We start from the raw sequence: 23,244 nt of genomic DNA on the forward strand, positions 1-23,244 counted from the left end.
TATAAATGAGAAAGAGATATTTCCACTGGTACCTTGTCTAGGTCGCCCTGCTAAACACTTACTTACCCATGCATACAGGACGAATGGCCCTTCGTAATCGTAAATGGTTTTATATTTGTGATTCTGCATCCCACTGAGCAGAAACAAGCTGAAGCCTAAAACTCTGCTTTCAATTTAAAACACCTCTCAATTCTAACTGGAATCACCTGCTGAAGGAAATTCCATAGCTCAGTGGTGATAATGTCCTACAGGCATTTTCAACTAATTAGAGGAGAAATGTCCTAATTTACAAGGGGAAAAGACAGTTGTCTTGAGAATAATTAATTTCTGCTATGAAAGATGCATATATTAGTATGGTTACCTTCAAGAATTAATTACCTCATTTTGGACTATTTGTCTTTTCTGGAATGCTGCTTACTTCAAAATGTAATTAAAATATTTAGCACATAACAAATTGAAAATCACTGCTCTGCTGTCGAAGCCAGCATGCTAGAAAGGAAATACTGGTTTGTAGAAATGCTGCAATTTCCATTTAAATTCTTTTGGTCAAGGATAGTGGATATATCTTCTCAGATAATAATATCTGTTGTTATGTTACGATTTCTAATGAGTTTCAGAATGAGCTGCCTTGTACTAATGCTGTGAGTGGATAAAGAAATAATAACTGATTTTTTTTCTCATGAAGCTATTTTAATCTCATGATCTGTGGGTGCTAAGGGAACTTTGGGTGGTGATTACATCTCTTTTTATGGCTCCACAATTGTCACAAGCACTTGTGTCTTAGAAGATGCAATAGAATGTATCATAGATCATCACCCTGTGAGTTGCCAGAGTGGAGACCATGAATTATTGTAAGCTTTCTAGTCCCACATGTCTCTTCTAGCATCTTGCTATTTCTCATCAGGAGGTGGTGTCTATTTCTTATCTCCTTAAACCTGAGTGAGGCTTCATGACCATCCCAACAAGTAGAGTGTGGCAAATGTGATGCTATATAACTTTCTAGGCTAGGTCATAAAATTCAACATGGCTTCTACCTCTTCCCTGAACATTGGCTCTTGGGACACAGCCACCATGTTGTGAGGAAGCCCACACTACACAAAGAGGCCATGTATAAGTTGTTCAACCAACAGCCCTAGCAAAGATCTCAGCCAATAGCCAGCCAATATCAACATCTAGACATGTGAGTCTTCAGAGGATTCCAGCCTTGGCCTTCAAATTCCCTCAGCTAAGATGGAGAGGAACAGAAGCAACTTATCTCTGACAAGCCCTGTCCAGGTTGCAGATTTGCAAACAAATTTGGGATAATTTGTTACATACCCTAGTAATTGGAACACAAGACTGACACACTAAAAAGAATACTTTTGGAGGAAAATTCATTTGTGGTGGGTTGTAGAGCAGGCTTTCAGTTAATGTGTGTCAAAGAAAATGCTTTGTGAAATCAGGATCAGTTAGATAGTCCATAACTGGATAATTGAGGCTGGTCTTTTTACTTTACTTGAATGAGTTTAGACGGCTGCCAACACACACACACATGCACACATGTATGCACACATATGAATACACATACATCCTTCTATATGTCAACTTTACCATCTCTCTCCTGCTGTAATGCAGTGCTGTTTTGTCTTCTTAGAATATTCATAACTTTGCTCTAGACCAACTGGAGCACAGGGAAATCTTTACTTCTCTTTTATTTCTCACACATATTTTCCTTCAAAGTCCTAAAGAATATTTATAGTTTTCCCCCTTGCCTTGGTTCCAAGGTCTGCCGATGCTAGTTTGCAGAGGCTGATGGGCCCACTTGCCCTTCCTCTGGGGCGTATAAAATGCTACCTCTGTGACTTGAGTTCTCATAAATCCAAATAATGAGGAGATGAGCCTCAAATGGAAATGTGTTGGCTGGGCGTGGTGACTCACGCCTGTAATCCCAGCACTTTGGGAGGCCAAGGCAGGTGGATCAGTTGAGGTCAGGAGTTTGAGACCAGCCTGGCCAACATGGTGAAACCCTATCTCTACTAAAAATACAAACATTAGCCAGGCGTGGTGGTGGGTGCCTGTAATCCTAGCTACTCAGGGGACTGAGGCAGGAGAATCGCTTGAACCCAGAAGGTGGAGGTTGCAGTGAGCCGAGATCGCACCTCTGCACTCCAGCCTGGGTGACAGAGTGAGACTCCCTGTTCAGTGGTAGCTCCTTTCCCCCATAGCTGGAGATGGCATTAGAGCAAACTTGTGATTTCAAAAATAAAGCGCACATTAACCCATTGCATCCTCACATTTTTAAAGAAAATCTGTAACACAAGACAAACAACAATTTTCCACTCACCTCCTTCACAGTTGTGTGGAGTGAAATAATGAGAGTGTGTGCTTTTGGAGTGCTTCTCAGCAACATAGAGGGGCCAGGTTGAGTTGAATGTACCATCGCGACAGCACATCATTCGGAATTGCCACCAGAACTGACCACCAAAATTGCTGCATCCCTCTCAGCATCAATTCAGGAAAGTCTGCCTAATGAAAAGCACTCTTCTCTCCTCCAGTACTAAAAATTGTCTTTGGAATGGTGTTGAAGCAGTTGGCAGTGCAGTTTTTCTTCTCCATGGCTTCCATCATTGGTGCTCATGGAAACTCATGATGTGATGTCAGTGGCTCTTCTCGCTGACAAGACGTATGTTCCTCTGGGGATTGGCCTGTGGCTTTCAGCAGGAAGCTTGCTCTGTCAGTTTTAATACAAAACCTTCAATTTCTTTGTCGAAGATCACCAAGGCATTTTCACAGTATTGAAGATGATTTGTTTTTCTCTGGTGTGGATTGCTTTTTGGAAATGATGATACTTTTTATTCTGCAAGTCCATGCTGATTGCCATGCTGATTGCAGGAACTATAGAGATATCGATTGCAGGATTTCTATAGATATGGGGCTCTATAAGGCCACTTTTAGAAAAGGCAGCTGGAAACTTCACAGGGCAGGAAGAATCCATCCTGGCCATGAGGCAGATTTTTTTGAAAGCAGAGACATTTGGACATTTGTTAAGATTCTCCTGGCTGGAGATTGGGGATGTCATTTTCCTGTTCAGTACACTACCCAAGACCTTCCTGGGTGAGTGCCAAGAGAACATCAAGACAGAAAGCAAAAAATTCCATCAGTCCTTGGAACACATGGAATAATCTAGTGAGATGACAGGTTGAGCTTTGCACATCTCAGAGGGGCCTTGACAGCGTGTGGCTGTGATTCAACCCATACACTGAAGTGCAGGCTGAGGAGAATGAGTGTAAACTTGGTTAGCAGGGTTTTTCTTATGTATGCAATTGCCTTTTTTTTTTTCCCCTGCAGTTTGTGAGATCGTGTGACCAGCATGCTTTTGCAAGTTCTGAAGACTTGAATGTTTTCTGGAGTCAGGCAGTAATGTTGTTGTTTGAGGAAGCTCTGGGTATTAAAAAAAAATTAAGAGTGTGGGGCCTATTGGGAACAGGTAAGCATAGGAACAAATGACATTCCCAAATTCTTGCATATTTTCAAAAACACTGCATGGACCAGCTACATCACTTGCAGGGTCCAGAGCAAAATGAAAGGATGAAGCCCCCTTTTCAAAAATTAAGAATTTAAAGATGGCAACAGCAGAGCATTAAATTGAGTATGGAATTTGTTTTTGGCATTTTCTAATATGTTACTAAGTGGAAGGATACAGTATGAGGCTTTCGTGTCTGGCTTCTTTCACTTAGCATCATGCATTTGAGTTGCATGATTCAGTCATTCTTTTCTTTCTATCCCTTGAGAGTATTCAGCTGGATGGATATTTGTTTGTTTCTCTATTTACCTGTTGAATGATGCTGGGTTGTTTCCAGTTTTTGGTGACTGTGAATAAAGCCATTGTAACATATAATTATATAAGCATTCCCATTCAGATGCTGGTGTGGATATATGTTTTCACTTTCCTTAGGTAAATACCTAGGAATGCAATTGTTGGGTCATATGGTTCATGTGTGTTTAACTTTATAAGAACAATTTTGCATTCCTACCAGCAATATATGTGAGTTTCACTTGCTCTGCATTTTCCTTTTTTTTTTTTTTTTTTTTTTTTTTTGAGACAGAGTCTCACTGTTGCCCAGCCTGGAGTGCAGTGGTGCGATCACAGCTCACTGCAACCTCCACCTCCTGAGCCCAAGTGATCCTCCCACCTCAGCCTCCCAAGTAGCTGGGATTACAGGTGCAAGCCACCAATGCCTAGCTAATTTTTGTATTTTTTGTAGAGACAGGGTTTCGTCATGTTGCCCAGTCTGGTCTCAAACTCCTGAGCTCAAAGTGATCCTCCCACCTCAGCCTCCCAAAATGCTGGGATTACAGGCATGAGCCATCACGCCCAGCTTGCATTTTCATTAATACTTGTTATTGTCAATCTTTTTAACTTTATCGATTCTATTAAACATATAGGCATTTTCATTTGGATTTTCCTGATGACTAACGGTTTTGAGCATCTTTTTGTAAGTGTATTGATATTTATATCTTCTCTTTTGAGGTGATTATTCTTATCTTTTGCTCATTTGAAAAGTTGAGATGCAACACTTGGGGCCAGGAGTTTGAGACCAGCCAGGGCAATGTAACAAGACCCTATCTTGATTAAAAAAAAAAAAAAATTAGCTGGCTGTGGTGGTGTATGCTCATAGTCCTAGCTACTTGGGAGGCTGAAGCAGGAGAATAACTTGAACTTAGAAGTTCAAGGTTGCAAGGAGCTATGATTGTGCCACCATGCTCCACTTGTGTGACAGAGTGAGACCTGGTCTTTAAAAGAAAACAAAATTTAAAATAAAATTGGGTTGTTTTTCTTCTTCTTATTGAGTGTGAGAGTTACTATATTCTGGATACATGCCTTCTGTCAGATATGTTTTGCAAAATTTCCCCACACTGTGGATTTCCTCTTCATTTTTTCCTAACTGTATCTGTCAGACAGCGAAGGTTTTAAATCTTGATAATGTCTATTTTATCAATTTTAAAAAATAGTTGTGCCTTTTGTGTCCTCATGTAGAAATCCTCACTTGATCTGATTTCCCACAGATTTTTCTCTTAGGTTCATCACTAGAAATCTCAGAGCTTTAGTTCTCTCGTATATGACGCGCTTTGAGTCAACCTGGGAGTGTGGTGTGAAGCAAGGGTCAAGATTCATTGTTTTCCCCATACAAATATCCAAGTGTCCTGGCACCATCCATTTGCAAAGTTTGAAATTTTATTTGGAAAAATCCAGAGTGAGTGCCGCTTTGGTCTGACACCTCTGCCGTCATGCTCTGCTCTCTATACACTCCTTTTGATTTCTCTTTGATTTGAATCACTTGAGCCTAGAGTACAGTAGGGTTTGTCTCGCTGGGATTAGGGACCATAATTCGACAATGCCACCAGCAAAGGGGAGCTAAGTACTCTCTCAAAATTTCGTAAGAGGCCGGGCATGATGGCTCACACCTGTAATCCCAGCACTTTGGGAGGCTGAGGCAGGCAGATCACTTGAGGTCAGGAGTTGGAGACCAGCCTGGCCAACCTGGGGAAACCCTGTCTCTGCTAAAAATACAAAAATTAGTTGGGCATGATGGTGCACACCTGTAGTTCCAGCTACTCAGGAGGCTGAGGCATGAAAATTGCTTGAACCTGGGAGGTGGAGGTTGCAGTGAGCCGAGATAGTGCCATTGCACTCCAACCTGGGGGACAGAGTTAGATTCTGTCTTTAAAAAATTAAAAATTAAAATTAAAAAATTTTAAAAATCATATGGAATTGTATCTTCAAATCTAGATTAAGTGGAAGTGATTCATGGTAGGATTCATGTTTTTACTGAAAAAAATTTTTTTTTAATTAATTTTTTTGAGGCAGAGGCTTGCTTTGTCACCCAGGCTGGAGTGCAGTGGCATAATCCCGGCTCACTCCTGCCTCAGCCTCCTGAGTAGCTGGGATTACAGGCATGTACCACCATGCCTGGCTAATTTTTGTGTTTTTAGTAGAGACGGAGTTTTGCCATGTTGGCCAGGTTGGTCTCAAACTCCTGGGCTCAAGTGATCCACCCACCTTGGCAACCCAAAGTGTTGTGGTTATAGGCATGAGCCACTGCGCCCAGCCAGGATTCACATTTATGACAGGAACAGCCCTTGCTCCTGCATCTCCTTTCCTCTGTTGGCAAGAGGATGCTCTGGCAGACATTCTGTTCCCATCCAAGGAACATCCCTCACTTTTCAGCAAGTGACAAATCATTGGCAATGAACATAATCACTCTTCGGTGCTTTTTTTCCTTACACCAGTTCACATTTTTAAAAATTAGATTCTGTGTATCACTATAGAAATACAAAAATAAAATCGTCCAAATTTGGTCCTAACCCAAAACTGTGCAAATAAACACAAAGTCCTATGCCTGCGGCATCAACGGGTATTACCTAGCAGATTTATTTCTAATAAGAGAAACACGAGTTCTGTGAAACTCACTTTTCCATTTCAGAGAAGGACGAAATCCCCCAGAGCTCCCTGACTCTTCGTTTGTTGGTGATATGTATACCTCAACTCTCACAGGAATTCAGTCCAGTTCTCTGGATTTGGGACTACACTACCTCTCAGAGGAAGTCACATCCAAGTGCATAGAGGTCTGTACCATCCGGGATCATCACTAAACATTTCCTGAGTCACTGCGGGGCTGCACACAGTGTCCTGCTGAGCTCACGATGTCATCTCAAGGACAGACTATCCACTTGTCTCACGGTGGCAGAGAATGTCAAACTTCTGGGAGTGCCTCCGCGAGGCCACACAGACGTCTCCACCAGGCTCACGAGGCAGAGCGCCCAGGACCCGTGAAAATGTTTTAACTTCCTTTAAAAAAAGCGGGAGAAAGAATGACTTTACCCCAGCATGGATTATAGTCGGCTTTCTACAAAGGGTCGTCAAAATAGATATATTAATGTGTTGAAATTCATAGAAATACATAACATATGTATTTAGAAATATTAAATATATTTAAAAAATACATTTAGATTTTTTCATACATAAACTTATATAGATATGTAAATTAATATAAATATTTGTGTATACATTTACATATAATTTACTTATACCTAAACATAAATACATGATCTATATTGAAATCATATTATTATATAATATAGGTGGTATTTACATATGTATATAATATAATTATATAATATATAACTTTGTTATTTATATACAAGTAATTATATAAATGATTATATAGTTATTTAATGTTATATTTTAATAATAAAATGTTGCATAATTAATGTTTTATGAAATTATTTAATATTACAAATAGTAATTAAAACAATGATTACATAAATATATAAACAAATATTACATGTTTATAATAATTTATAAATTTGTATGTATAAAAAACTTACATATCAATAAATATATATGTGCGCATATTTATGTGTGTTTGTGTAGTCACAACGAAGCTCCAAATCAGGTTCCCTCTGGGATGTGAGAGGGAGATGAGTCGCCTGGGGCCTGGGGAAGGCTTAGATGTGAGTGGGAACGTCTGTCTGCTGGGCCGGGCTGATGCTTGTGCCGGCCTGGGCCCCAGCCTGCTCAGGGCACCTCCATGGATGCAGTGCGGTGGCCCCTGTGACCCTTGGTTCCCAGCTAGGGAAGGGGCCCAGGGCTGCCAGGCACACTAGGATTTCTTTGTTACAACTGAATTCAGAGGCAAATCCAGCTGGGGTGGGAGTGAGGGGCTGAGTCAGCATCTTTCTAAGTTCTTCTTCCTCACTTGCTCATGGATGTGGAAAGCTATGGAAGCTCTGCCTTTCCCCTTTGAGACAGGATTGTGTTCACGCTGGGCGTTGTCATAGGAGAGAGAGAACAGTTCATCAGAGAAGTTTACCTTTTTTTAAAGCATGAAATTTTAATACATCTCTCTCTACAACTGAAAGGATAGTATACAAAAATTCAGAAGCAGAGACTATCTAAACATATTTGGCATAATTTTCCTAATTGTTGTAATAAAACGCTAAAGCTTAGACTGCAAAGCATACTATTATTTTTAAGTGCACATAGAAAATTGACCAAAATTTGCCATATACTGACTCATAAAGCAAGTTTTAACAAATCTTAAAAAATTAAAATTCCACAGAATATATTCCTTGACTGCAATGGAAGTAAGCTAGAAATTAGTGATAAAAAGATAACTAGAAAATTCCCATGTTTAGAAATTAAGCAGTATTCATCTAAATAGTAGAAAAGTGAAAGAAAAAGTTACAATGGAAATTAGAAAATATTTGCAGCTGAATGGAAGTGAAATCATGGCATATCAAAATTTATGGGATTCAGTTAAAACCCTAAAGAGAAGAAAATATTTACTATTAAATACAGGCATGAGAAAAGATGAAATGCCAAAAGTCAAGAATCTCAACATGCATTTCCAGAAGTTAGGGGAAAAAAGCATACTGATCTCAAATAAAGTAGAAGAAAATATTAAAGAACAGAAATTAATAAAGTGGAAAACAAATATAAAACAAGGAAAAATCAAGAAAACCAAAATTCAAAACCAAACATTGCTCTTTGAAAGTACTAATAAAACTTATAAATCCCTGGAAGGACTAATCATAAAAAAAAAGAAAAGAAAGAAAAGAAGGCACAAGATGTCAATATCGGGAATGAAAAAGGGGATATAACTACATCTGCCAGGCATTAAAAAGAAAATAAGTGGAAATTGTAAAAAACAAACAAACGAACAAAAACAAACAAACAAAAGTTTGGCCAATATATTCAAATATTTAGACGAAAAGAGTGAATTTCTAATTAAACACAAAAAGAAATAGGAAATTTGAAATATTCTATGCATTTTCAAGGAATTAAATCCATAGTCAAAAACGTTTCCTCAAAGAAAACTCCAGGCCCAGATAGCTACGCTGGTAAGTTCTTCTAAACATCACAGGAAGAAAAAATGACAGTCACACTGAAACTGGAGAAGTCTGCCTTTCATGTGCACAATTATTTCAGAAACACATATATCTTTTTTGTAGTGTTTAAATAGTGTTCCCCCAAAATTGATGTCCACCTGGAACCTTAGAATATAATCTTATTTGGAAAGAGGGTCTTTGCAGATATAATTAGGATAAGAATGGACATGAGATCATACTGGATGGGGCTGGGTTTACATTATAAGAGACAGAAAGAGGAGGCCTGTAAAGATGGATGCAGAGATTGGAGATTCCCCAAGAGATTCTCCAAGCCAGGGAACACCAAGGATTGCTGCCGACACCAGAAGCTGGAGAGAGGCGTGGGATGATTTCTTCCTCAGAGCCTCCGGGAGGAACCAAGCCTGCCAACACCTTGATTATAGACTTCTGCCTTCCTGAACTGTGAGATCATAAATCTCTGTTTTATACCAACCAATATGTGTGAATATGCTCACCTATGTGCCTGCCACTGTTCTAAGCCCTTTACAAATATTGACTCACATAAGCCTTGTAGCCAGTCTATGAAGTTGGCATTATTATTGTCTCTACTTACCAATGAGGAAACTGAGGCAGAGAGAGCTATGAGAGCACACAGATGGTCTACAGCAGGTGAAGCCTGCCTCAACTCCAGGCTACCTGACTCCTGAATCCAGCTGCTGTGGGGGTGCTGTGATTGTATGTGGGGTGCTTGGGTGCTATGGCAACCAGCTGTGTGCTGTGGTTAGCAGGATCAGATGTGAACGGTGTGGTATGTTTGCTAGCATCAGTCTCTTGGATGTGAAACATGATGTTTCCACCTAGAGATAGTCAGTGAGGGAAGAGGACTTCTAGCTTTATTCTGCAAAATTTGGATTTGCTGCAGTTTTCATTCATTTAGGGAAAGCTGGGCTGATGTGAGTCTGGGCATCTGTGAACATGGGCAGGGCTGAGCAGTCAGATGGAGTCGAGATTCCTGGAGGCCAGATGATCATGACTCACTATAGCAGGTCCCTTCTGCTGGAAGGAAAATTCGTGTACACATGAGTCTACCTTTCCATCCAGTTTGAGCCGTCCTGGCCCCATGGTGGTAACTGTGACTAGAAGAATGAGGAAGGTGGGGTTATCTCACAGTATTCCTCTTCCAGTGTGGCATCCCAGGTTTAGCTTACACTTAGCAAATACCTAATAGTTGGTGTGGATAGGGAGCCTAACACTGTGTCTCCTCACCATAATCAATGTTCCATGACCAAATCAACCATGGCCCCGAAAAGACTGGTAGGAAATGCATGGAACAAGTATGGACTGGTCCCACTTCTAATCACCGGTTTCCTGCTGCGTCCCACTCAGTTGCTGCAGCCACTGCCCCTTCACAGTCTGACAATTTGAACAGCATGAATAGAAGCTCCTGCTTTATTTTTCCATACAAGACTTATACACCAATCTTCCACAGAATGGCCCGCAAAAGAAAGTAACCCTACCATCAGAAGTTCCCCGCCCCAGTGTGCTTTCCTAAAGTCATTCAAATGAGAAGCTTCTTTTTGGAAGAAAGCTACGAAGCCTTACGTTTTCAAGAAGTGGACTTTGGCGTCACTGCTCTCTGCCCACACAGATGCCAGAGGTGTGCTGGGATTCTTGGCTGCGCGTTCACAGGCCTGCGTCGTGGAGTTGCCAAAAGACAGTGCTCATAAATGCCCCACTGGCGTTCCTCTCACAAGAGACAGTCTGCTGATGAGCAAACCGGCCTGCCAGGATGCACCTGTCACAAGCCCGAGAAGACTCGGCGCCTTCAGCAGAGGGCTTTGCCTGGTAGGGCTTTGGTTAAGTGGCAGCAGGAAGAATTCTCCATTGTGTTCTCTGCAGACGGCTGGATTGAGGCCTTTCTTCCCTTCTCCCTTTATGCCCCTCTCCCTCCCTTGCATCCTCTTCTTACGCAGTTGTCAGCAAGTCTAAAGGGGTTGGTTTAGTACCTCACAGAGAAGATTCACTATTTGTAGACTCTCGTGTGGCCCCTTCAAATGCTTGTGTAACCCAAGGCTTTCTCTAAAGGCTCACTGGCAGTTTCTGCTTGCTCAGGAACTTTAAGGCGTGTTTTGTGACACCTGGACCCTATATCTTGTTGATCTCATCTCCAAAAACTGCAGTCCATGCCTCTCACCCTTTAGCATGTGGAAGATCCCCTCAGGGAGCTTGTTAAACATGCAAGACTCTGACTCAGCAGGTCTGGGATGGTGTCCAGGAATCCACATGCATGACAAACTCCCCAAGTGATTCTGAGGCAGGTGGCCCCTCCTCACCCAACCTTTCACACACACAGCCCCCAACAGTCCTGATTGTTGATGCTTTGGGCCACTTTGTCCAGGCTACTGGGATCGCCTTCTTTAGATTTCCATCTAAATAACTTAAATAAAGAATGCAGGGCAGGCACACTGGCTCACGCCTGTAATCCCAGCACTTTGTCCTAAAAATACAAAAAATCAGCCCGGCATGGTGGCACACACCTGTAGTCCCAGCTACTTGGGAGGCTGAGCTGGGAGGATTGTTTGAGCCTGGGAGGTCGAGTCTGTAGTGAACCATGATCTGTGATCACGCCGCTGCACCCCAGCCTGCAGGCAGTGGGGGAAAGAATGCAATTCCTTCCCATCATCTTTTTCTTTTTAAATGAAGACAATTGATTCATCAAGCAAATGGAAGCAGTAGCTTAACAATATAAAACTGCATGTGTTCATTTGTATTTGACTGCCAAGTACATTTTATACCATGTAGCTAGAGCCATGTGGGGTGGTTCAATTTCAGATAACTCATGGAGGGCAAGGAATTAAAGGTGAGAAAGTGTCCCAGTGTTTGCTTTCGTTTGAATGTTCCCCATTTTCACCTGGGCTATCGAATCCATATTTTTTAAAAAACCAATGACTGGCATCTGCTTTGCCGATGTCTACTCTGATGACTTCTGCAGGTTCCCCCAAATAAGTAAAGTCAACGAAGAAGCAGCATCCACAAGTCTCTGTCCTGTCCCACAGCTCTTGCTCGTATATGATCTAGAGTTTGCTTTCAGGGCACGGGCCTTAGTCTTGGACATGTGTCGACAGCAAAAGTTTGGCTCTTCCTCCTTTCTGTCCTCCCCGAGCCCTGCTCCAGGGTCGGCAGTGTGCTCTGCATGTAAGAGCTTGGCTCCATTTTCAGCTTAACTGCTGTTTCTGAAAATGCATGATGCTCAGTCATGAAATGGTAGTGTTTCAGGCTCTAGACTTAAAAAAGTTTCAAAGCCATGCTGTACAGGTGAACTTCTAAGGGGGCTTACAGCCCCTCGACTCTGAGTGTAGGAGGAGCAGCCAATTAACTACCCAACCAACCAGAGAGAAGTGGATTAACTCAATTAGGTTAATCAGCACCCACCTTGCTCATCCTTGTTCATGCTGAGGGCATTGTGAGTATTTCAAGGGATTTTTACACCAAGTTGGCCAATGATTTTACAGCTAGAACCACCTGGGGTGATCCAATTCCCCATAATTTAGAGTGAAAAAGAAGAAAGCATTTTAGTCCTTTTATTCTTTGATCAAGCTGTGATCAACACACCAAGGAGGTAGCAGGACGGACATCAAATTTGCCTGAGTAGTTTTTGAAGAAAGCTCCCTATGGTCATTTATCCCTAGTTTTTGCTTTTATTTATTTCTTTGAATAAAACATTTTTGCCAGGTGCAGTGGCTTAGGAGGCTGAGGTGAGAAGATGGCTTGAGCCCAAGAATTTGAGGCTGCAGTGAGCTATGATGGCACCACTGCACTCCAGCCTGAGTGACAGAGCGAGACCTTTCCTCCAAAAATACATACATAAATACATTTAAACATTTTTAAATATTTAAAAAATTTAATTGACACATAATAATTATATATATTTATAGGGTATATAGTGATGCCATAATATATGTGATATGTAGTGATAAGATCAGGGTAATTAGTATATCCATCATCGCAAACCTTTGTCACTTTTTTGTGTTCGGAACATTGAATATCCTCCTCCTAGAAATATGTAAAATTCATTTATAGTATGTAAACCAGTTTAAAAAAAAGGAAAGCTTCATGTGAATGCTTTCTTACTTCAGAGGATGGCATATTAAATGTGATTTGGAATATTATTGACTCACAAATGTGATGTTCAGGAAAAATTCATAATAATACAGATAAGTGCTCCTGAATGTAAGACAGATGGGAAAGAGACAAAATTGTTATGACAAACAACATGAATCTATGTGTAGGGAAAAGGTCCAGAGTGAAATACTTACAAAGGTTGGTAGCAATTAAATTTAAATGATTAAGCTGTAGTTTCATTTTCTTCTGATTTTCTGTGTTTCCCCCCAGATTTTCTCTCACAAATAAGCTGTATTTTAACGTAAAAACATTGAAAAATTTGGCATGTTATAGAAATTATTTCAATAATTTCATTATACTTCTCAAATACTTTACCTTTAAATTCTCATACAAATGAGTATAATTTATCTTGAGATTAATGATAGGGGCCTACTTCCTTTAAACAATATACTAACATGCTATCCCCATCTTCCTCCTCTACCCAAAAGCAGAAAAGATATGCCAGTCACATAAGCAGTTAGGCACCTTATTCTCAAATATTTTATTATTATTATTATTATTTTTTGTAGAGACAGTCTCACTATGTTGCCCAGGCTGGTCTTGAACTCCTGAGCTCAAGCAATCCTCTGGCCTTGGCCTCTTAAAGTGCTGGGATTACAGGCGTGAGCCACCGTACCCAGCCTCAAATAACGCTTTGACAATATATTAATTGCAGGTGAATCAACAGCCTAACAAATGTATGTTAAAAAACAAATACCCTCCTCTAGATGTGGCCCAGTGTGGCTTGTGGACAGCAGAGAGGGCAGCTGCTTGGAGCTCATTGGCAATGCGGACCTGCAGATGGAGATTCTGCATTTTAGGCATACCCCCACCCCCGGGATTGGTGTGGGCATGAAGATGCAGCCCTGTTCTGAGCACAGTAGGGCATCTGTGAGTAAGAGCAGCGCCAACACTTACGAAATGGTTATTGGTCTTGTCTCCGGCATGCATTTGGTTATTGCATGTTATCTAGAATTGTGCTGCCTCCTTTATATTTAGTTGCCCGTGCCACCTCCTTTATGTTTAGTTGCCTATAAAACATCGAAGGGTCAGGCCAGTTTTCTAACAACGTGATTTTGAACTACATGTAGAGCATGAGGGAGGGAGATAAATGTATCCCCTCATCCCTGGAGGATATTTGGCAATGTCTAGAAACACTGTTGGTTGTTGTTCCTGGGTAGTGCTGCTGGCATCTAGCAAGTAGAGGCCAGGGATGCTGCTCAACATCCTACAGTGTACAGGCAGCTCCCCCTGCCCCCAAAGGATTATCTGGACACACATGAGAGTAGCACCAAGGTTGAGAAATACTGTCTTACACAATGTCTTCCATTCTGGATCTTTCTGTTTGCTCATAATTGGATTTAAAATTAACATTTCTTGGTAAGAATACCTCCTAGGTGAAATGCCTTTCTTAATAAATCATACATCAGGAGGCCTCTGGTATAAGTTTTCCCATTGTTGATGTTGATGATGCTAAATTTGATCATTGGTTAAAGGCTGAATGCTGGATGCTTGACTTCTAGAATGGCAACACATATCCACTCTATTCATCAGCTAGTGGATAAAGTTTGTAGTCAGAATCTTGGCTTACTCTGGAATAGCACACGCATGAGAGCACACACACACACACACACACACACTCTGAAACCATCTTTGCAATGGTTGTATATTCAAGAACAGTTAAGTTGCTTTCAATAAGAATTATATTTTTTGTTTTTTAAAAGGATATTGGAGAATCATTGCTAATATTTTTCTATAACTAACATGCAACTAGGGCACTTTCTGCTACACAGGGGACCTATTTTAATGGAACGATGGCATTTTGAAGCTGAACTGAGGTTAAGAACTACCCACAGCAATCCAGTGGGAGCAGGTCTTTCAAAAGCATTGAAGAGAGATTTTGCAAATGCTTTCCACAAAGCTCACATCCCGTCTTGTTTATACTCTTTTTCTGCACTGTCTCTGGACAAAAGGGAAACGTTGGCTTCACCGCTGCCCATATGGGCAGATTCGTATTTGCACATTTATTAACCCTTTGAAGCCCAGTGTTTTATATATATTTATCCCTCCTAACAAATGTAGGGTATAAGGAATATTACTCTTATTAGACAATTTGGAAAACTGAGACCAAACCCCTTGGCTAGGTGGTGCACACAACCAGAGAGTGGGAGACTGATTTAAACACCCAGGATTCAGCAGTCAGTTCAGCAGGCTGGCTTCTTCCCAGTGCCCCGTATTGCTGATGGAACTAATGAGAAGTAAATGAAAGCCTTTATTATGATAGCATTGTACTCTACTTGTGAAGGCAGTATTGAAATAGCTGCCTTCAGGAAAATGTTTATTCAAAGATTATTTATGTGGCTGGGCGTGGTGGCTCATGCCCATTGGGAGGTGCTCAGCACATTGGGAGGCCGAGGTGGGCAGATCGCTAGAGGCCAGGAGTTCAAGACCAGCCTGGCCAAAATGGCGAAACCCTGTCTCTACTAAAAATACAAAAATTCACCAGACATGGTGGCTCATGCCTGTAATTCCAGCTAATTGGGAGACTGAGGCATGAGAATCGCTTGAACCTGGGAGGCGGAGGGTACAATGCACTCCAACCTGGGCGACAGAGTGAGACTCTGTCTCAAAAACAAACAAACAAACAAATGAACAAACAACCAAAGACCATTTATGGATATGGATTTTACAATGCTGAAAATAATTTGGAAAAAAATCCTGATGATTGGCATTGTGGGATAGTAAAACAATTATAAACAAATGTAGCTGTTTCTTCTCTGCACACACGTTCTCACACACGATTGCTTGAGATTCTAGTTTTGCAGTAGTGTGCATTGTAAGGAAGGGAGTGATCTTGAAAGGAAGTCAGGATTCATGTTTCCAAGGAGATGACCACAGGGCAGTCAGGCTGGGAATGTCTATCTGAGGCTTGTGTGGTGGCCTGAGGATTGGGTGGCTGCAGCCTTGATTCTGCCAACATCCAGCTCAAATGTTCATGGTCCCTGTTTTGCATGGTGGTAAATGCAGGCATCAGATGTTATCTGTTCGTCTAGCTATTTACATTATTAATAGACTTTATTGTGAAACAAATTTCAGATTTACAACAAATGTATAGAGACACATTTGTCACAGCTAAGAAACCAACATAGGTCCACTACTACTAACTAAACTCCAGACTTTATTTGAATTTCATTAGTTTTCTCACAAATGTTCCCTTTCTGTGCCAGGATCCCATCCAGGACCCCACGTTGCATTTAGTGGTCATGCTTCCTCAGTCTCCTCTTGGCTGGGACAGTTTTCCAGGTTTTGATGACCTTGACAGTTTTGAGGAGGACTGATGAGGTATATTATAGAATGTCCCTGGATTTGTATTTTTCTGATGTATTTCTCATGATTAGCCTGAATTTAAGGGTTTGGGGAAGAAGACTACAGACAGGAGGTGCCCTTCTTCTCACATGATTTCAAGGGAGCATGCTATCCATATGACTTGTCACTGCTGATGTTGACCTTGATTGCCCAGTTAGGGTGGTATTTGCCAGATTCTCCACTGTGATGTTACTTGTTGTTTTCTCTTTCTATACCCCATTCTTTGGACTTGAGTCACTAAATCCAGTGCGACCATCAATTTTAAGTACCTTTTTGGCCTCCAAGGGCAGTCCTGAGTTTGCACCTATAAATTATAATCCTGTTACAATGTCCTTGGATTTCATAGCTACCACTTTATGAAACAGAGTTCATAAAAGCAAAGAGGCATTTAAGATAGTAAAACAGAGTTTTCTTTAACAGTTACAGATAACATTGAGCATTGCTTTGAGCTGAAATTAAATTCGTATGTATGTTCTATACATTATTACCCAACAGTGAAAAATGTGAATATGTACATTTTTGTTGTCTAGGTGCAGCACGTGAGGCAGCTCCCTGTGATTATGGCTTAATCTATACTATAAGGTATTGCTGCCATTTTGCAGATGAGAAAACCGAGGCTCCTAAAAGTTAAGTAATTTCTGTCACACAGCTGGTGAGCAACACAAGTGGGCTCTCTGACGAGGCCACTCAGCTCCAAAGCCTCAATTCCTTCCATTCTACCATGCAGCCTGCATGGAAGGAAGAAGGGTAAATGGAACGAGAGGCTTTAAAAATAATCCTTTATTCCCTTTAAATGCATTTAACATCTCAGTTAATACCTGGCATTCCAGGCAGACCAAGTTCCAAAGGGCTCCTCTGTTCCTGCCCTCCAGCCTTTTCACATACTGGTTCCCCTGTGGTCTGTTATTTATTCGCCAGGATAGCTCTTTTCCTTCTGCAAAGCACTGCTCAATACTCCTCTGTAATCTAATCTTCTTAGACAAGCCCCACCTGACCCCAAACCCAGCCCGGTATCTCCCACATCTGCCAAAGCTTCATTGGGTCTGCAGAGCTGGGCACTGACCACACACAGACATATGCCCACGTCTGCAAGTCTGTATGTGCAGTGAGTACTTTTTGCCGTTGCTTTGTACAAAGCACACTGTTCAGGTCTGTGGAGAATGCAGAGTTGAATATGGCACAGTCTTCACCTTCAAGGAGCTGCTAGTATCAGGGAGGAAATCTCTCATGAAAGCAAGTAGCTTACAAATATTAAAATAAAGGTAAAAGCAAAGGGCAAAGAAAAAGAGAGTCAGGGTTGGCTTCTTGGAAGAGGTGGGGTCTGACGTCATCCTTGAAGGCCGAGTATATTTGCCAAGTTGGAGAAGGTCAAAGGAAATGTGGGAAAGCCAATGCAGAAACAATATGGCAGCAGGCAGTTTGAGAAGGCACGCAGAAGAAAAATGATGATAATATAGTTGGGGCCACATGAAAGAAAGCTTAGAATTTTACCCAAATGAATGCAATTTTATTCTGTAGGTAATAAGAGTCTATTGCTGGTTCCTGGAAAGGATTCTGTGATGCAGAAGGCCTCTTTGGCAGTGATGTCATGGATGAAGAGGATGAGGAGGAAGTAGGATGTCTTTTTGCAGTGCATGCTTTCATGTCATTTATTTGTGCTTTTCTTCCATTTTAGGATACAGTTCCTGAGGTCAGGCATTGTGCTTCCCTTTTCTTCTGCTGGCAGCACCCACTGCCGCCATCCAGAGGACATTTCATCTTGTCCTGTAGAGAACGAATATTCGGTACTTGTTGCGGGCCTAACAGTTGTCAGGGACTAGGACCACAAAGCCACATAAGTTGTACAGGCAACCTAAAAGGGTTCTATGAACCACCCAAAGTGCCACAGAATGGATTTAGTAGGCGGCTTTCTTGGCTTGCGTGCTAAGTACCACATTGTAATGACACCCACCACTGCCCCCTTCAAATGGTTGTCTTCAGGTGGTCTCTGACAGTTTTGGTCTTTGGGGTGGGATACCTCATACACACCACCCATCGCTCCGTCCAAGCACACTTGGAACAGCTTTTTAAGTTCTACTGTTATTATATCGATGAAAAGGTTTCATTTCAACCTGACCTTCCAGCATCTAAGAGAGGGAAAAAAATCTTCCTCCTTTACAGACCTGACTAATTGCATCTCTGCACCATGGAAATCGATATTTTAAGAAGTAAAGCGGCATTCATGAAGCAGAGCAAGTGTATCCTGAGCTTCTGTAGAAGTTGCCACAGCAACACAAGTTGGAGCACTTCCCCTACTCTTTAGCCTTCCCTAAAATCAGCTTCAACAAATTGCCCTAGAAAAAGACAGAGCAGGGAAATGGTATCTTTCATTTGCTGAAAATGTCATTATCTTTGATCAGTGTTAAGTGCAGCCCCCAAATGAGATGTAAAGAGCATTGCTTTTAAGAAATCATGTTGCAGGGAGAATAAAAAATGATCAAAGTGGAGTTATCTAGCCAAACAGGGCTCTGAAACCCAAAGCAAAGTCTCTCAGATGGAAATGAAGCTGAACTTTGGCTGACTCTGGGAATGCATTTGCTAGAGGCCGTGATACCCAAGCCAAGTGTTGTTGAGCGCCATGCTTGTTTCCTCTACTTTTGGCTCTGATGTGAAACAAAGTGGGAACATCAGTCATTTGCTGCTATTTACTGGTATAAGAGTCTCTGCAGAATGTGTGCATCTCACCAAACAAGGCTATTTCCAAGGAAGTCAAAAGAGGTGATGCAGAGTACTTGCCTGCACACAAGGTGAATATCCAAGGAACAGTCAAGGAGTCACCCTATTACACTGGGAGGCACTGATGAATGGAAAGTGTCAGAATTCTGGTGTTGGGAAGCCACTTGAGAAATCTGAAGCTACTTCTTTATTCCAAGGGAGATGAATTCAACACAGTGTTGAGAGAATTGAGTTGAATTTTGTGTTCAACTTTTGTGGGGTGAATTTTGAGTGTTGAGTGACTAGAAGTGAATTGAGTTACATTTTGGATACAATCTTATCTACTCTGTTCCATGCAGATGGAAATGTAGAATATGTGGTAAAGAATTCTAGGACCTTGGAATCTCAGAATTGGAGAGGACCATAAAATTTGTCTTTCCTGAGTCCTTTGTTTTACTGATAAGAAAATGAGCCCAAGAGAAATTGTGTGTTTGGCAATGTCAGCAAATGTACTAGACACAAAGGATAGAGATGTTCTGGCCTTCTGCAGAAGGCATTTATTTATTTTTATTTTTTATTTATATATATATATATTTAGAGACAGGGTCTGTCTCTGTCACTCAGGCTGGAATGCAGGGGTACGATCATGACTGCAGTGTCAACCTCCTGAACTAAGGTGAGCCTCCTGCCTCGGTCTCCCAAGTAGCTGAGACTTTAGGCATGCACCATCACATCTGGCTAATTTTAAAATTTGTAGAGATGGAGTCTCACTTTGTTGCCAAGGCTAGTCTTGAACACCTGGCTTCCAGCAGTCCTCTGGCCTTGTCCCCCAAAGTATTGGGATTACAGGCATAGGCCACCATGTCCGGCCTACAAAAGACATTTCTGAGTTTAGTTGCCTTCATTTCAGGAAATTCTTGTTCTGAAATTCTTCATGTAGTACCCAAAGCTCACTTACTTATGGGTTAGAGTTGAAGATGTAGAAGCACAAAACGTCGAACGCTATCCTTTACTTGCCCCCACAAGTAACGGTGAAATGATCAAAGCAACGGTTACCATGGACTCATTGTAGTCCCCTAAACATTTTTTACAAGGAGTAATAGCAGAGCTTGGAGACGAAGCTCAATCCTGGCTTCTGTTCCAACCATTACAGGTCGTTTCCTATTTTTCTGGTCTGCAGGTAAGAATATAGCTCTTCTGAAGAATGATGAAGAAATTGTTCACCCCCTTTCTGCCCTGGTCCTGGTGGTCCCGAGCTAATTTGCATGCCTGGTTTACCTTCCACTGCCATCTGCTGGAGCTCTGGCTGTGCACCTGGGACACACTTCTGCCTTTAGAGTTGCTCTTCAATGAACTCCTCTCCCCTGCTGCTCTTCACATCCTCACCAAGCTGCCCACTTTTCCAATCATCCTTGATGCCTCCTAATCTTAGTTATGTTCTTCAGTGTTTTTAAAAAAATGTTTGTGATGTCTTAGACTCTTTCTGACTCGTAAGTTTTCTTTAAAGTGGCGATGTTTGTTCTTTGTGGCTTTTGATTTAGAAATGAATGTTGGAGATCTATGCATTGGTACCAGTGTTTGCTACCTCGTGACCAAACAGAATCAAGACAGTTGCAAGGGATACTATGCTTCCAGCAAAGAAGGGTGCTGTCTTGTTTGTGTTTTTCCATTGGTACCATGGGTGGGAAGAAAGTGTTAGTTCTGATTCACAAACACAGTCATGATGGTGTTTGCCATCAGTTGGCAATCACTATTGCCAATTATTGAGCAAAACAATAATTTGGTAAGAAACTGAACCTCCAAGATGGATTTTATAGGAAAAGAGAGCATGTAAAATTAACTTTTGATTTTTGTTTTGGGTAAATTAATAGGTAGCACGTTTTACAGAATGTTTGGGTCTTTCAAATTATAACAGTTAGCCGTTCAATGAAGAACATGTGGAAAATAAAGGCAAAAAGAGGGAAATGAAAAGCATCAACATCTTGTTACTCTGAGATAGCCGCTGACAACATTATGCTCATAGTTTTTTGAACAGCACAATATGTGCACATGTATTTATATAATTCTAAATACTGGTTAGTTTATTTATCACCATGTCCTCGGCACTTTCCTGTGTCATTATATATCTTCAAAAATATATTTAAGGATGACATGCGATTCCATTTTAAGGATATACTATGTTTTAATTAACTACCACTCTGTTGCCTGCCATTTAGGTAATTTCTAATTTTAGCTAATGCATCTTAAGAACTTTAAAAGAACATTGAATTTGCTAAATGACTATTTAAGCAAAACTTGGGGATTGTAGTTCTTTTACTAACTTTTGACAGATTTCCAGTTTCAGAAATCACTCAGACTAACAGTTCAATCCATATCATTCGCATGGGTGTGTGGGCTGGGTAATAAAATTCTAACTTCAGCAAATATCTGGCTGGAGAGATGGGTTGAGTGGGTTTATAGTATCCATGAATATTGGCTTATTTGTGCATGGTGCAGCCAAGGGAACAGATTGGGAAGAAATTCTTTGTACTTGAATCCTTCAAACAGACCCATCCATACCCAAGTCCGTTGTGGGCTTAAAGGGTTTGATCATCTAAGGCTGTGACTCTTACTGGACAGGTTGGAGACATGATGATTTTGGCTCATTCCTTCCCTGAGGACATTTGGCAATGTCTGGAGACACTTTTGATTGTCAAATGTGGGGAATGGCTACTGGCATCTCATGGGCAGAGGCCAGGGATGCTACTAAAGACTCTTCCATGCACAGGATACTCCTGCCACAAAGATGTATCTGGCTCCAAATGTCAATAGTAGTACTGAGGTTGAGAAACGCTGATCTTTCAGGGCGAGCTAATTAGGACAGAATTGAATGCCTCTAATTTCATTTGAGAAAGGTTGTCAGTCTGTCTGACTGTCTGATACCCGTATGCAGCTGTCCTTTTGGCAGATGCATAAAACCAACTTGTGTACTTCTGCAGGGAGCTGGTTTTCATTTACCCTTCCTTTCTAGGGACTAAAACTTACCACCTCGGTCATTCTAGATCCAGAGCTTTGAGAAGACTTGCTCATACATAGGGCATGGAAGGAACATCTGCATACAAATTGGCTTACTTGTTGAACACAAACGCTTCCAGGCGATGACACCTTTCCCTTTTCCGTTCATGGATCTATAATCTTGATTTTCTTTCTTTTATATCATTTGCTTTCTGATAGCATTGGGAAAATAAAGCCTGTTCTGTCTATGCCAGGGGATATTGTAATTATATGACATAAGTAGTCCTCAACTTTCATATATTTAATATTTTTAAACATCATGTACTTTCGCAAACTATACTTCAACACTCCTAACTTGCCTTTAAGATACTGCAGTCTGACATGCACATGTATGTTTATTGCAGCACTATTCACAATAGCAAAGACTTGGAACCAACCCAAAAGTCCATCAGTGATAGAATGGATTAAGAAAATGTGGCACCTATACACCATGGAGTACGATGCAGCCATAAAAAAGGATGAGTTCGTGTCCTTTGTAGGGACATGGACGAAGCTGGAAACCATCATTCTCAGCAAACTGTTGCAAGGACAGAAAACCAAACACTGCATGTTCTCATTCATAGGTGAGAATTGAACAATGAGAACCCTTGGACACAGGGCGGGGAACATCACACACTGGGGCCTGTCATGGGGTGGGGGATGGGGGAGGGATAGCAGTAGGAGAAATACCTAATGTAAATGACGAGTTAATGGGTGCAGCACACCAACATGGCACATGTATACATATGTAACAAACCTGCACGTTGTGCACATGTACCCTAGAACTTAAAGTATAATAAAAAATATATATATTATAATAATAATAAAATAACAAAAACAGATACTGCAGTCTGTGTTTGTCAGCTGAGGAGTGGACGTTTCTAGCTGTGACTTAGAAATGTATATATGTGACTTAGAAAGTATATTGCTGAAGATTGTGTCTGAAGGACAATGTGTAACTCAGTATTTTATCTATTTGCCTCAAAAGAAAAGAGGTCCTCTTATATACATGGGGTAGGACTATTGTTCTGTTTGTTCAGTTGCTTACTTTTGTCATACTGACCTTTGGCATACATTTTCAGGACTGTGTTGTGTGTAAAAACAGAGGCCAACTTATGG

At 41.2% G+C, this 23,244-nt stretch overlaps 1 long non-coding RNA gene across 1 annotated transcript in view; it reads left to right on the forward strand.

The window, feature by feature from the left end:
• LOC139360889 (uncharacterized) overlaps positions 1 to 22,729 on the forward strand; it is a 112,640-nt gene extending 89,911 nt beyond the window's left edge. Inside the window, exon 3 of the long non-coding RNA XR_011618444.1 lies at positions 22,491 to 22,729. This is a non-coding gene — a long non-coding RNA (uncharacterized lncRNA). The remainder of the gene's footprint in view (positions 1 to 22,490) is intronic.
• The last annotated feature ends 515 nt before the right edge of the window (positions 22,730 to 23,244 follow it).

The sequence above is a fragment of the Macaca nemestrina genome, chromosome X (assembly GCF_043159975.1).
Source record: "Macaca nemestrina isolate mMacNem1 chromosome X, mMacNem.hap1, whole genome shotgun sequence".
NCBI lineage: Eukaryota > Metazoa > Chordata > Mammalia > Primates > Cercopithecidae > Macaca > Macaca nemestrina.